Source organism: Ursus arctos, unplaced genomic scaffold, assembly GCF_023065955.2.
Source record: "Ursus arctos isolate Adak ecotype North America unplaced genomic scaffold, UrsArc2.0 scaffold_3, whole genome shotgun sequence".
Taxonomy (NCBI): Eukaryota; Metazoa; Chordata; class Mammalia; order Carnivora; family Ursidae; genus Ursus; species Ursus arctos.
In genome coordinates this window covers 68751877-68763397 of record NW_026622985.1, presented here as the reverse complement: position 1 = coordinate 68763397, position 11521 = coordinate 68751877, and the positions used below count along the sequence as shown (strand labels likewise).

The 11521-nt window shown below is 40.4% G+C and overlaps 1 long non-coding RNA gene across 1 annotated transcript in view; it reads left to right on the top strand.

Annotated features, from left to right (window-relative positions):
• Positions 1-5984: 5984 nt before the first annotated feature.
• The window catches only part of LOC130542049 (uncharacterized), an 80971-nt gene continuing 75434 nt past the window's right edge, over positions 5985-11521 (top strand). The window contains exon 1 of the long non-coding RNA XR_008956329.1: positions 5985-6046. This is a non-coding gene — a long non-coding RNA (uncharacterized LOC130542049). The remainder of the gene's footprint in view (positions 6047-11521) is intronic.

Below are 11521 nucleotides of genomic sequence, written 5' to 3'. Positions count from 1 at the left end.
AGCGCAGAATCATGCAGCACCTCACTGACCATGGCTTCACAGCACCGATCCCTCAGTAGATGCCCTGCTGGGCATGTTGAGTGTCTCAGGAGAGCCGTACAGACAAACACCCTCAGAGCAGTCCCTGTGCAGGAGGGAGAAGGTGGGACTGATTTGCATGCTCTTTCCAGTCTCTTACTTCCGCTCGGGCAAAGTTTAGTCATGACGGAGGTAACTCCCACACTTCCGGGATGCATCATCTAGATCTTTTGGCAACTGTTCAGGATGGTAGATATAATGGCCTAAAGCGGGTATTCCCTTTAAGTCCAGGAACATCAGCGTTAATCAGAAAGTCTGGGCATGCAAGACTGGTCAACCTCGTTGGACCCAACTGGCCAAGAGGGACGGTCTGGCACCCCCAAAGCCAGTGACTTGTTGGTGACATGGAGTCAACGTGGTCCAGTCAGGAGAGCCAAGACACTTGGGGTGACAGATATGATTTATATGATTCAGTGTGCCTTAATCACAAACTTTTATAAATTGTGGTATTAGGGCACCCATCAGACCTTACTTTCACTATTTTTATTGCTTTTTGGCAACGGGCTCAGGTTTTTTTTAGAGTGCAATGGGAAGTCGGTATCAATAGCTGATGACCAGATGTGAGAGTAAATTTGAGATGTGTAGGAACGCTTCAAAGAAAAGTGAAGCTTTATATCTCTACCTACCTTAACACATACCTTATAATTATTAGTATGTCAGTTTGTAAAATGATTCTAGCTGATTTATTTTTAATAAAAGGTGAACTCCAATTTATTAGTTGACATTGTTTAATTCCTTGTTCAAAGTTAAAAAGGATTCGTTCTCTGCTTGAATGTCTAGTATTTGACATGTCACATTTTCTGCTTATATTTTCTTTTGAAGGAGTTGGCTGATTTTGATAAAATACAGAAAGCTAATAAGAGGTATCATTATAAACTATAAAATTACTTTGTGGTTCTGGCTGCTTTCTTGAAAAAATGAATGAGAAATTTTTATGTTAACATGTAATTGCACAAATCACGATTTAGAATTTAAAGAACTAGAAAATCAAACTAAAATATGTCCTCTGTTAAAAATATTTTAATATATAATGGTAATAACTTACTACCATTTGGAGGACTATCAGTAAAAAGCCCTAACTATATAATTTCCTCTCTTTAATGAGTGTAGGTCATCTTGGGCCAGAAAAGGTAGTGATACTGATCCACCAAAACAGGTAAATGGTGCTGAGTAATTTTTCTCGTACTGATAGGAAGTGAATTTTGCAAATTCACGTTGACACTGTGATCACACCTACAATCCTTTGAGACATGTATTTATCATCTAAAAAAAAGTCAGGTTTCTTTGTCCAGCGTTCCAGTCAAGCAGAATAAACCTAGATCACGCGCTCTGCTCCAGACACGGAAGTGGACCACTTCACCTCAGGATCGAAGACAGCACAGGTCCTTTAGCTGTTCAGAAAAGTTTATGTGTCGTGTAGAAAAATACGATATAAACTTTCCCCTAACCAATTTTAACCTTTTCTTTACGTAGTTGAGGGGGGGAAGAGAAAGAAAAGAATGGAAAGGATGGAAAAAAGAGTAGAGAGAACTCATGGCCAAGGGGAAGAGGTAACTGAATAGCGGAGGGAAAGGTAATTGAGAAAGCTACACTAAAGGTATCTGTCCGTGTTAGAAGTCAGTATCAAGGGGCGCCTGGGTGGCACAGCGGTTAAGCGTCTGCCTTCGGCTCAGGGCGTGATCCCGGCGTTATGGGATCGAGCCCCACGTCGGGCTCCTCTGCTATGAGCCTGCTTCTTCCTCTCCCACTCCCCCTGCTTGTGTTCCCTCTCTCACTGGCTGTCTCTATCTCTGTCGAATAAATAAATAAAATCTTAAAAAAAAGAAATCAGTATCAAAAACATAAAGCACCAGGACCAGAGCATCATTACCTCCCACAAACGTAGAGAAGCACTTCATAGCGTTGTTTAGAATTTAAAAATGCACACTACTCAAAAGGCATTTTCCCCCAAGTAGTCAGTAATCCGTATTTTAATGCTCATCAGATGAATGAACAGATACGTCCTAAGTTCCTGGACTACTGTATTTTTCATGATAAACAAAAGCAATTTTTACCGAAGATGTTTTTCTACCTAAGGGATAGAATATCCTGTTCGACTTTGTGAAAACTCACGCTATGTGGAGAAGTTCTTCTGTCCATTTCCTCTCAGGATCTGACTGTAAAATGTGACCTTTCCTGAAAGCCGGCATTATGTATAGGTATTTTGATATCTCAGTTGCATGAAAACATTCCTTCACAAATCGAAAGCAGTGACCTGTCTCTACTCTCCAATATATAAAGAGAGAGTAAGAATCTTTCAAGCTAAGGGGGAAAGGGGGGGAAAGGGTCACCAAATGCTGTTAGAGGAGCTCCGCTGAAGAGCAGTGCAGGAGTGAAGCCATAAACCATTCTCATTCTCTAATGAAGACTTTTTATAGATCAGATGAAAACAGTGAATAACTTCATTTCTTAAATTTGGGTTTTTGCTTTAAAAATGTGCTTTAGGGCACCTGGGTGGCTCAGTCGGTAGAGCGTGCAACTCTTGCTCTCAGGGCTGTGAGTCTGATTCCCATGTTGGGTATAGAGATTACATTAAAAAAAAAAATCTTGGGGCGCCTGGGTGGCTCAGTTGGTTGAGCTTCCGACTCTTGATTTTGGCTCAGGTCATGATCTCAGGGTTGTGGGATCGAGCTCTGCACTGGGTATGGAGCCCGCTTATGATTCTCCCTCTCCCTCTGGGCACCCCGTAACCCCGGCCCCCTCCCCCGCCCCCGGCTGCCCGCTGGTGGGAGTGCACATTCTCTTAAAAAAAAAAAAAAATTGTGCTTTAGCTGCACTTCATTTCACACACCTGAGCAGTCATAAATTTCTTCATGTAGCAATAGTTGCCTCCTAGCATCAGCTTTTAGGAAATCTACCAGGACAACTCACTTGAAAAATGTATATTCCGACAAAGAAACTTTTATAAAAATAAAAAAACAAAACAAAATAAAACAAAAAAACACCAAATGACTTGTTTCACTTGTTAAAAAAAAAACGAACAGGCATTTTCCAATTTTTAATATTTCTGGTAGTAGAAAGAGGTTTTCAGTTACGACAGATACACCTTCTCTCATACGGCCATTCTCCCAGGCAATGCATACACATTTTGTGTCCTTTCACAGTGCAGTTCACTTGGAGACAAAAGCAAGAAGAATTTGTTTCACTTGAGCTACTCCCTTTTAACATACGCTTTCCAGCTGACTAAAGTTATCTTTAAAATTGCAGCAGTCAAAAGGGCATCAGCCATAACCATCAAAATTGTTATGGATTTTTTTTTTTAGCACTATCATCCTCAATAAGGGGATGAGAAACTTGTTATAATTTGTTCGTTAATGCTCTAGCATTCATAATTTACCATGTACATATGCAGTCCTATAATTACCTACAAATTAACTATATTAAAAGATACCTGATTTTAAAATATCATGTTCAAAAACTACCTCCTATAAAATATGACCACTGGAGAAAAAAGAATACTTATGTTGCCATTCTAAATAAGAATATCTCATTGGCCTTGCTGTTAAAAGAACAATAGAAGACTAATTAGCTCAACTATGTATGAGTCCCAGTGAGGGAACCCCAAAGCCCACAGTAATTTTGACACAGATGTATGCCACATGATACCTTTATTATATGCTAATGATATTTGACCAGGAAACATAATCAAAACTTTTTAAAAAATCAATTAGAACTATTTCATTATAATAAAAAGAAAAGATCTACGTTCACTATACTTTCTTTCAACATTTTTTGCTAATTTAATTACGTTCTGTGCATCTCTGTCTAATAGATCAATCTACTGTATTTTCCATCTGAAGTAATTATTGTAACATCTCTAAATGACCATGTATAATATTTTGGAGGCTATAGAACCGTGCAGTCAGCTAACAAAAGATTCAGGTTTTTATTTGTCTTTTCCCCATGATTATTACTGCATCAAATAAAGGAATATCATGCCTTCCCTTCCCCAGATTTTCACCAGGAGGTACAAATTTATTTACTGTATTAGCCATTAGAGTTTTGCTGGTGGTTGTGCTGGTTGGTTTCGGCCAAAATCAGAAATATAGCTAGGAAATTTTAAAACATGTGTCTTGGTTCACAGGTCTTGAGAATTAACTAGCAATATCCTATGGGGAAAGGAGAAAGAGAATCTGAAGCATTCTCCGTGCTTTGCTCCAGCCCGACACGGGGCTCCCTCTCATGACCCTGAGATCATGACCTGAGCCAAAATTAAGAGTCAGACGCTCAACTAACTGAGCCACCCAGGAGCCCCAGATTCATATAAAAGTTTTAAAAAATACTGTTGCCTGGGTTCAACCTTGATTTTGTACTTGGTGTGGGTCATGGCCTGGGCGTCGGGGTGGTCAAGCCTCCCTGGGTAGTTGTAGCGCACGGCTGCGACATGTGGTGACAGGATGATGCCTGTGATGAAGGGAAATTTCAGAACATCCACCTTATAATTTTAACTTGTGAAAATAAAAAGGAGCGTTTTTAAAAAATAAAAAGCCAAGTTTAGGAAATAGAACAAATCCATTCAATTTCTGCTTGACACACTGGTGTGTACACACACACACACACACACACACACAAATACAAACTTGGACACTTTCCTTTGTTCTTTTCCTTACAGTCCAAAGAGGAAAAAAAAAAAAAAGACTCGACAAGAGCTAAATTTGATCTGCTTCTTAAACAGTAACAACAGAAATACGTATAAAGTTAAGAAGCGTGGGGAAGGGGTGAAGAAAGTGGAGAGAGAGGCTCCTGAGTCTCGAGCTAGGAAGGCAGGATTCCCCCAGTGACACGGGGGAGAAGATGGGCACACGCAGGCTGCCGGCTTAGGTGCTGTCCTACTCAACTCACTCGCTGGCCTGACCATTCTGTTTTAAACCAAGATTACTTAACTTCAGAATTACTGTTCAACCAAAGACCCTGACACCAATCTCGTCACAAATGACGAAGTATGTAAGGTCTGAACCTCGAACTCAGAAGCTCAGCCTGACGTTATTCTATTGTGACTTTGGGCTCTGGCTTCAGTAAACAGATTTCTGTCTTGTCCCCACACCTATAAATCCTTGCTTTGTAATACTTTTTAAAATTAATTAATTTTATTTTTATTGAGATATAATTGACATAAGTTTAAGGTGTTCACTGTGTTGATTTGTTGTTACATTTATACACTGCAGTATCATTACCACTATGATATCACTACTGTACAGAATCTCAAAAGCTTTGAAATAACTCTTACCTGATTTAGGCACTAGTCCCGTAAGCAGAGTTCTTCCTTGGTTTCTCTCACTTCTCGGGAACCAGAATACTGCTCTTTCTACTCTCCAGAAACTCTTTAATTTTTTCAGAAAAAGTATAGCTTTGGGGCCAAGATTACCAAGCAGCCGAGTTGATAGACATCTACAAAGTGTAATTTATGGATCTACAAATATCCCGCATGAAACACATCCCAAAATATCTGCTAACGTATCTCTGCTAGAGATGGGTTTACTTCTGTTCAACAAATTCTCTGAGTATGCTAGGGCTATTGTTTGGGAAGCTGCATTTTCCAAACTAATAATTGGAGGTACCTTGAGAATGTCTAGCCATAGGAGAGAATATTTGATGCCAAACTCACTAAATCCAAAATTAACTAAAACATTTTTTCTTAAAATATTCTTTTGGTCATAGAAGAGGTCACTGCTCCTATGCAAAAATTTTTACTGTATCTCAGAACAGAGAACTATGTAACTTCCAATGCCAGAACTGTTTAGAAAAAAATGAAAACAAACTATGGAAACTGTTCATGAAGAGATCAGTAGTTAAAACACAGTATTTAATCTTGCATCTCTCAATTAGTTGGCTGCATGAAAATTGGAATTTTTTTTTTTTTTCTCTACAGAACTTTCTTGTCTGTGAATTGAGAGGAATAAAGCATCCAGGATGGTGTCTGGAGTAGCAGGTACTAAAATGTAGTTCCTATAATAATAAAAATTAATATTGCTGCTAAGAATCGAGATTACCTTCCATGTTCTTCAAAGGTGCATAAACAATATTTGGCTCCTTTAGTTTACAGAGAACCTTAATTTGTGAAGTCAGAAGTTGTCTGCCAGTAGTTAAGTGTTGGTGGAAATGCAGATTACCTTGCAGCTAATCCACTCACAAGATATAGAACAGGAAACTACTTTCTGAAAAAGAAAGGAGAGCTAACAAGGTGATGTTGTCACGTATTTTAAGCTAATTTTCGAAATACGTATATTCCACAGCAGGGTTGTTTCATTTCCAATAGCTCTTCATAGGCAACTATCAATCGGGTTAAGAATTCAGTGCATAGTTATTGTGACGTGAGTTTTTGACAAGAGCAATCAGCTATTGTTGGCAAGTGAAAGTTGAAAAGATTGGATTGGTCAAACAAAAGCACTTTTAGGCTGCAAATGCAATTGAGAAAAGGCAACAGTCAAAACACTGCCAAGTGATTCATGACATCGGAATGTTATCTGGATTAGGTCAGAGGAAATGTTGAAGTGGTGTCACGGTTTACAGCCCAACTTCAAATTTAGATTTTGATAATCTAAGATTTAACAGAAAGTTCACAAGCATGGTCAGAATGGAGTCATAGCCATAAAATGTTGTTGAATATTTATCATTTAGAAAAGAGAATATAGCAAAGGTGAGTAATAGTTTTGCTTAAAATTCTCTATTGTCAAAAGTAAGTTATATATGCATATCATTCTCAAATAATTTTTTTGCTTTTGATGTTCTGAAGTTTTTTGTTGTGCTTTTATCGTTATGTGTTTATATTTGGCAATCCCGAGCTCTTACTGAAAGTAATTGGCTTGCGGTATAAGTAGGTGATTTATTTGGAGCAATAGGAAAGTTACTAATATAATAGAACCATAACATTGAAAGAACTTAGCAAACCCAGCATGTAATACCTATTAAGAGGAGAAAGCAGTTTACCAAGTAGCTAAGGTCCTCGGATTATGGAAGAGACTGCTCACTGGGTCCATGCTAAGAGGAAAGGGAACAGAAGGTATTAGAACATGATTCCTTCGTTTCATTCTATCAGGTTACTGTGATTAATGGATTGTTCATGACTTTGAGAAAAATTAGATTGGAAAACAAGAAAAGCTGCCTCTAAGAGTGTTTTCCATAAACTGCTCTGAAGCATTGGAACTGACTCACACCATTCATTTATTCATCCAATGGGTGTATATGAAACGCTTGCTAAGTAACACACTCATGGGTAGGAAGTCAGAGGGAGGTCAACTTAATGACTTACCTGCATTAGAAGCATTTTTAACAAAATTTTTACCGAGTTTCAAAGATGAGTAGGAGTATACCAAAAAACATGACACAGAGGAGATGGGTAGATATTCGAAAAGGAAATTAAGGCTGTGGAGATTGGAACCAGGATGTGAAAGGGATGGAGGCTGGGGAGAAAAGGGAGATGGGGGCTGAAGGGATGGAAGAGCAAGCAGTGGGTCTCAGATCCCTAATCCAAATCCCCAGAGACTCAGATGATTGAGTCAGGGTGCCTAGGTAGCAAGGCCATGGGGGTTTAATTGCTTTATTTTTTAAACAATGACCAAGTAATTCTTATATAGGTGGTTGTAAATCCCAGGCTGAGATTCCCTGGGCTGGGTGATGAGGAGAGTGTGAAGAATTTATTTTTTATTTATTCATTTTTTATTATGTCATGTTAGAGTGAAGAGTTTAAAGTGAGGATTAAAGTGGGAGAGAAAAGAAGGGTAAATATCCGTGACAAAGTTTCTGGCTAGGGTGACCCAGCGCCCTAGTGGGTGGGGCTATTAACCGAGACCAGGAATATATCCTGAGAAAACTTTTAATTCTAAAAGATTCAGTTTAAGTTGAAAGTTGTCTGCTTGATCCTGGAAGAAATCAGAGTTCTACAAAATATAAATTACGTTGTAATTTATAAGCCCTAAGAATGTGTAGGACAGCTGATTTACCTAGGCTCAGTAATTCATTGAAGAAAAGTTTATTGAACCAGGCAATACGAGGGGTGTCTATACTTACCTTCAACAAAAGATGGTCAAGGTAATCCTTGGCCTTTTTTGTCAATTGGAGTCAGCTCTGCTACTTTTGGCCTTTGGGTCTTCAAATGGTGACTAAGCCGTGCAGTCACAGGAGTGAGGACGTGCCTAACTCACCTGTTTCTAATAGGATGCTCCCTTACCCAGGGGGTCCTGCTTCACCGAGATTCCAGGATCAGATGCTGATGTAATAGAAGAATACAAGTTTGTTTATAGTAGGGCAGCGGAAGATTTAGCAGCTCAGGTATGGGAGCCATTTTTGATGTCGCAGGCCTTCTGGAAAAGACTGTCACACTCTCTTGCTCCTTCACTCGTGGCTGCTTGCCTCCATTCCCTTACACAGTCTCCTCTTTCAACCCGGCACACCCCACAATCCAGGACCCCACTCCTTACTCTTCCCTACAATCGAAGACAATACCACACCCCACCCTAACTGTAGTTTGCTAATGGAGGCACTGAAGCTTTATCTAGAAGCCTTAAGAGGTTCTCTTGAGATAAAGAATTGATTATTGCACCGGAGAGCAAGTACCCATTTAAGTTCGCTCTCTACCAGTTAAATTTCTCACTAGTTACCTAGAAACACACAGGGTCAACACACGGAGTTGTGAGGTTGTACAGGCTGTGCTCTGCGCAAACACCCAGCTGCAAGAGCAGGTAAAGCCAGCCTGCGCCGGACTCCTCCAGTGTGCACCCTGTTACAGGGTGATGGCCGCCAACAGGGGTTCCTCTTTTAATTCGTTCAAAGGCACTACTGTCTGGTCCAGAGGTGACCCTCAAGCCAACCTCACCAAGGTGAGCCTTAGTTTACTATAGAGGGCGTGACTCATTCCAGACTCTAACCTACGTTAAAACAATTACGATGACTATAAACTGCACTCATTTAGTCTTCTGGAATGTATGGCGCCAGTTGCTGTTAGACCCAAGAATCTGAGGGATGTGGAGCAGCACTTTAGTATTTCCTGCTGTAGATTAATAAAATACGGTTCTGTCCGCGAAGGAGTTTATCATCTAGCAGTTCAGGAAATTAAGACAGTGGAATAGAAGAGGCACAAAGTCTTTGGAAGTTTAGGGAGAGGGATTTCTTCTGACAGAGGAACCTGAAGTCTTCCACGAGACTGTAATAAGCAGCCCATTGAGAGGCAGACAGAATTGTAACAGCAAATGAGAGAACACTCTACGCAAACAAATGCAGCGCAAAGCAAGGTGGTAGGAAACACAAGCATATGATGAAACCATAGTGCTTTCAGGGAGAATGCAGATAGTTCAAGAAGGGTAAGAAAAAGCAATGCTATGGGGCACCTGCGTGGCACAGCGGTTAAGCATCTGCCTTCGGCTCAGGGCGTGATCCCGGCGTTATGGGATCGAGCCCCACATCAGGCTCCTCCACTAGGAGCCTGCTTCTCCCACTCCCCCTGCCTGTGTTCCCTCTCTCGCGGGCTGTCTCTATCTCTGTCAAATAAATAAATAAAATCTTTAAAAAAAAAAAAAAAAGAAAAAGCAATGCTAATTAATATGGAAAAGTATAATCAGGGGGGGAGGCCTGGGGGACTCCTAGCATCCAGTCTGCGTTTTAAACCTTGCAGCCCAGAACTGCCTGTATGACCGCCTTGGCCTCTCCTATCAGAAGAGCTCCAGATTTATCTGTTATCCAGACCAGTGCCACTAACTAAGAGGCAAAACACAACACAACACAAAAACGCTAGTGGACTCTGGCTTCATTTATCCCATGGGGAACCAGTGCCAGAAAGGCGGGGAGCAGCCAGGCTGCTGTGACTGGCTGATGGCCGGCCAGGACCAGCACCTCGCACTTCGCAGCTTCTCATCCCGGAGTGTCAGCATCCTCAGGGCCGCAAGACAGTGCGTCACAGAATCAGCTGAGCGCCGAGTGGAGGTGGCCCATTCTGGGCAGGTGGATTTAATTCTGAACATTTTAGAAAGCATTCTGGTGTCACGAGGCTGGAAAAGTAGACGGTTGCCAAATCTTGGAGGCCCTTAAACGTCAAGCCAACCAGGGGTTGGCTTCGATTTACTAGGTAGCGTGTAACTACTAAACTTTTGAAACTGTGGAATGCAATTATTGGACTTAGCGTGTTTTAATTGCCTTACTTTAAAGTCTCTATTGCTTATGTCTTTTCAGTAGGATAGGAGCTTTGTCTCTGCCTTTGTTGTTGCTGTTGTTGAACTGAAGCCAAATTGTCGGGCTAGTATGCTGAGTCTTGGGTTTTCTTCCCCCCCCCTTTTACTTTGCATTCTGTGTTTGTTTTCCCTAATTTATATGTCCTTTGAACTTCTTTTGCATTTGATCTGAGACTTTAGAATAGTTTGAAAGGAGCAGTACCTCTAAAGATCTCTCCGTGCTGAGAGTGAAAAAACGAAACAAAACGTGAGTGTCTGAGTGCCCAGGGAGCCCCTCCTGTTGAATGGGCTAAGATTCTAGCTCCGATATTAGGGAGGTTTACGGAGTCGAGAGTGCTTGAGAGCAGATGATCTGGACTCGCCTTGGGAGGTTTGATCGTGGTATACGGTGACTGTTCTTGCATTGTCCAGCACAGCGTGCACGCTTTGGAATTTAAATTTAGAGATCTTTTATTCTCTGCAGCTATGTCTGGGGACTCTTCCAAATCAACAGTCTGCTTTTTGATTTCAAAGGCTAGACAAAAATATTACAAAACAGTCCAGTTTTTCCTTTCGAAGTTGAGTAAGGTAAAAATGTACAATAGCTCCAAGAAGCCAAGCAAAATTCCAAGCCAGCCCTGTTACAGTGCAGTAGTCCTTCAGCCGACCGGATGATCTAGCTCGTTGTTCTCCGAGGAAACGAGGAGATGATCAAGAAACTCTAGTTGGAATTGAAACAGAATTTTCTCTATTAAAAAAAAAATTGTATAATATTTTAGTATAATTGCCATAATTCTATTGGCTAGGACTTTCAACAGGAATAAGTAACTTTTATTGTTAGGGTGGTGTTTACTCTGAAAATAGTGTTATTGTATGATTGAAATGAAATTTAAATGTCACTTCCCATATATGACCACTTTCTGAAATTTTTACTGCCTCGAGGTTGAAAATTTGTAGAAGTCCAAATAAGTGTAATCCAAGGGTAGTAATTACAGTGTGAAAATCCAAGAGTCCCTTTGCTCTCATGAACTGTTCCAAAAAAATAGAATTCAATGCCAGCCTCACGTGAGACATTCTGTTGTATTAGTCAGGGTAACTTTCAACCAATGGATGTATTTTAACTTTATTAAAAATTACTGAATTCTTGTTTCTCTTACTTTTCAAATGTCATACAGTTTGTGGGGCTTTCTTATTAATGCTGTTGTTTTTAAATGAGGCCCAGAGATTCTTGATCTCAGCAAATATCTTGGTGAATACACTTTGGC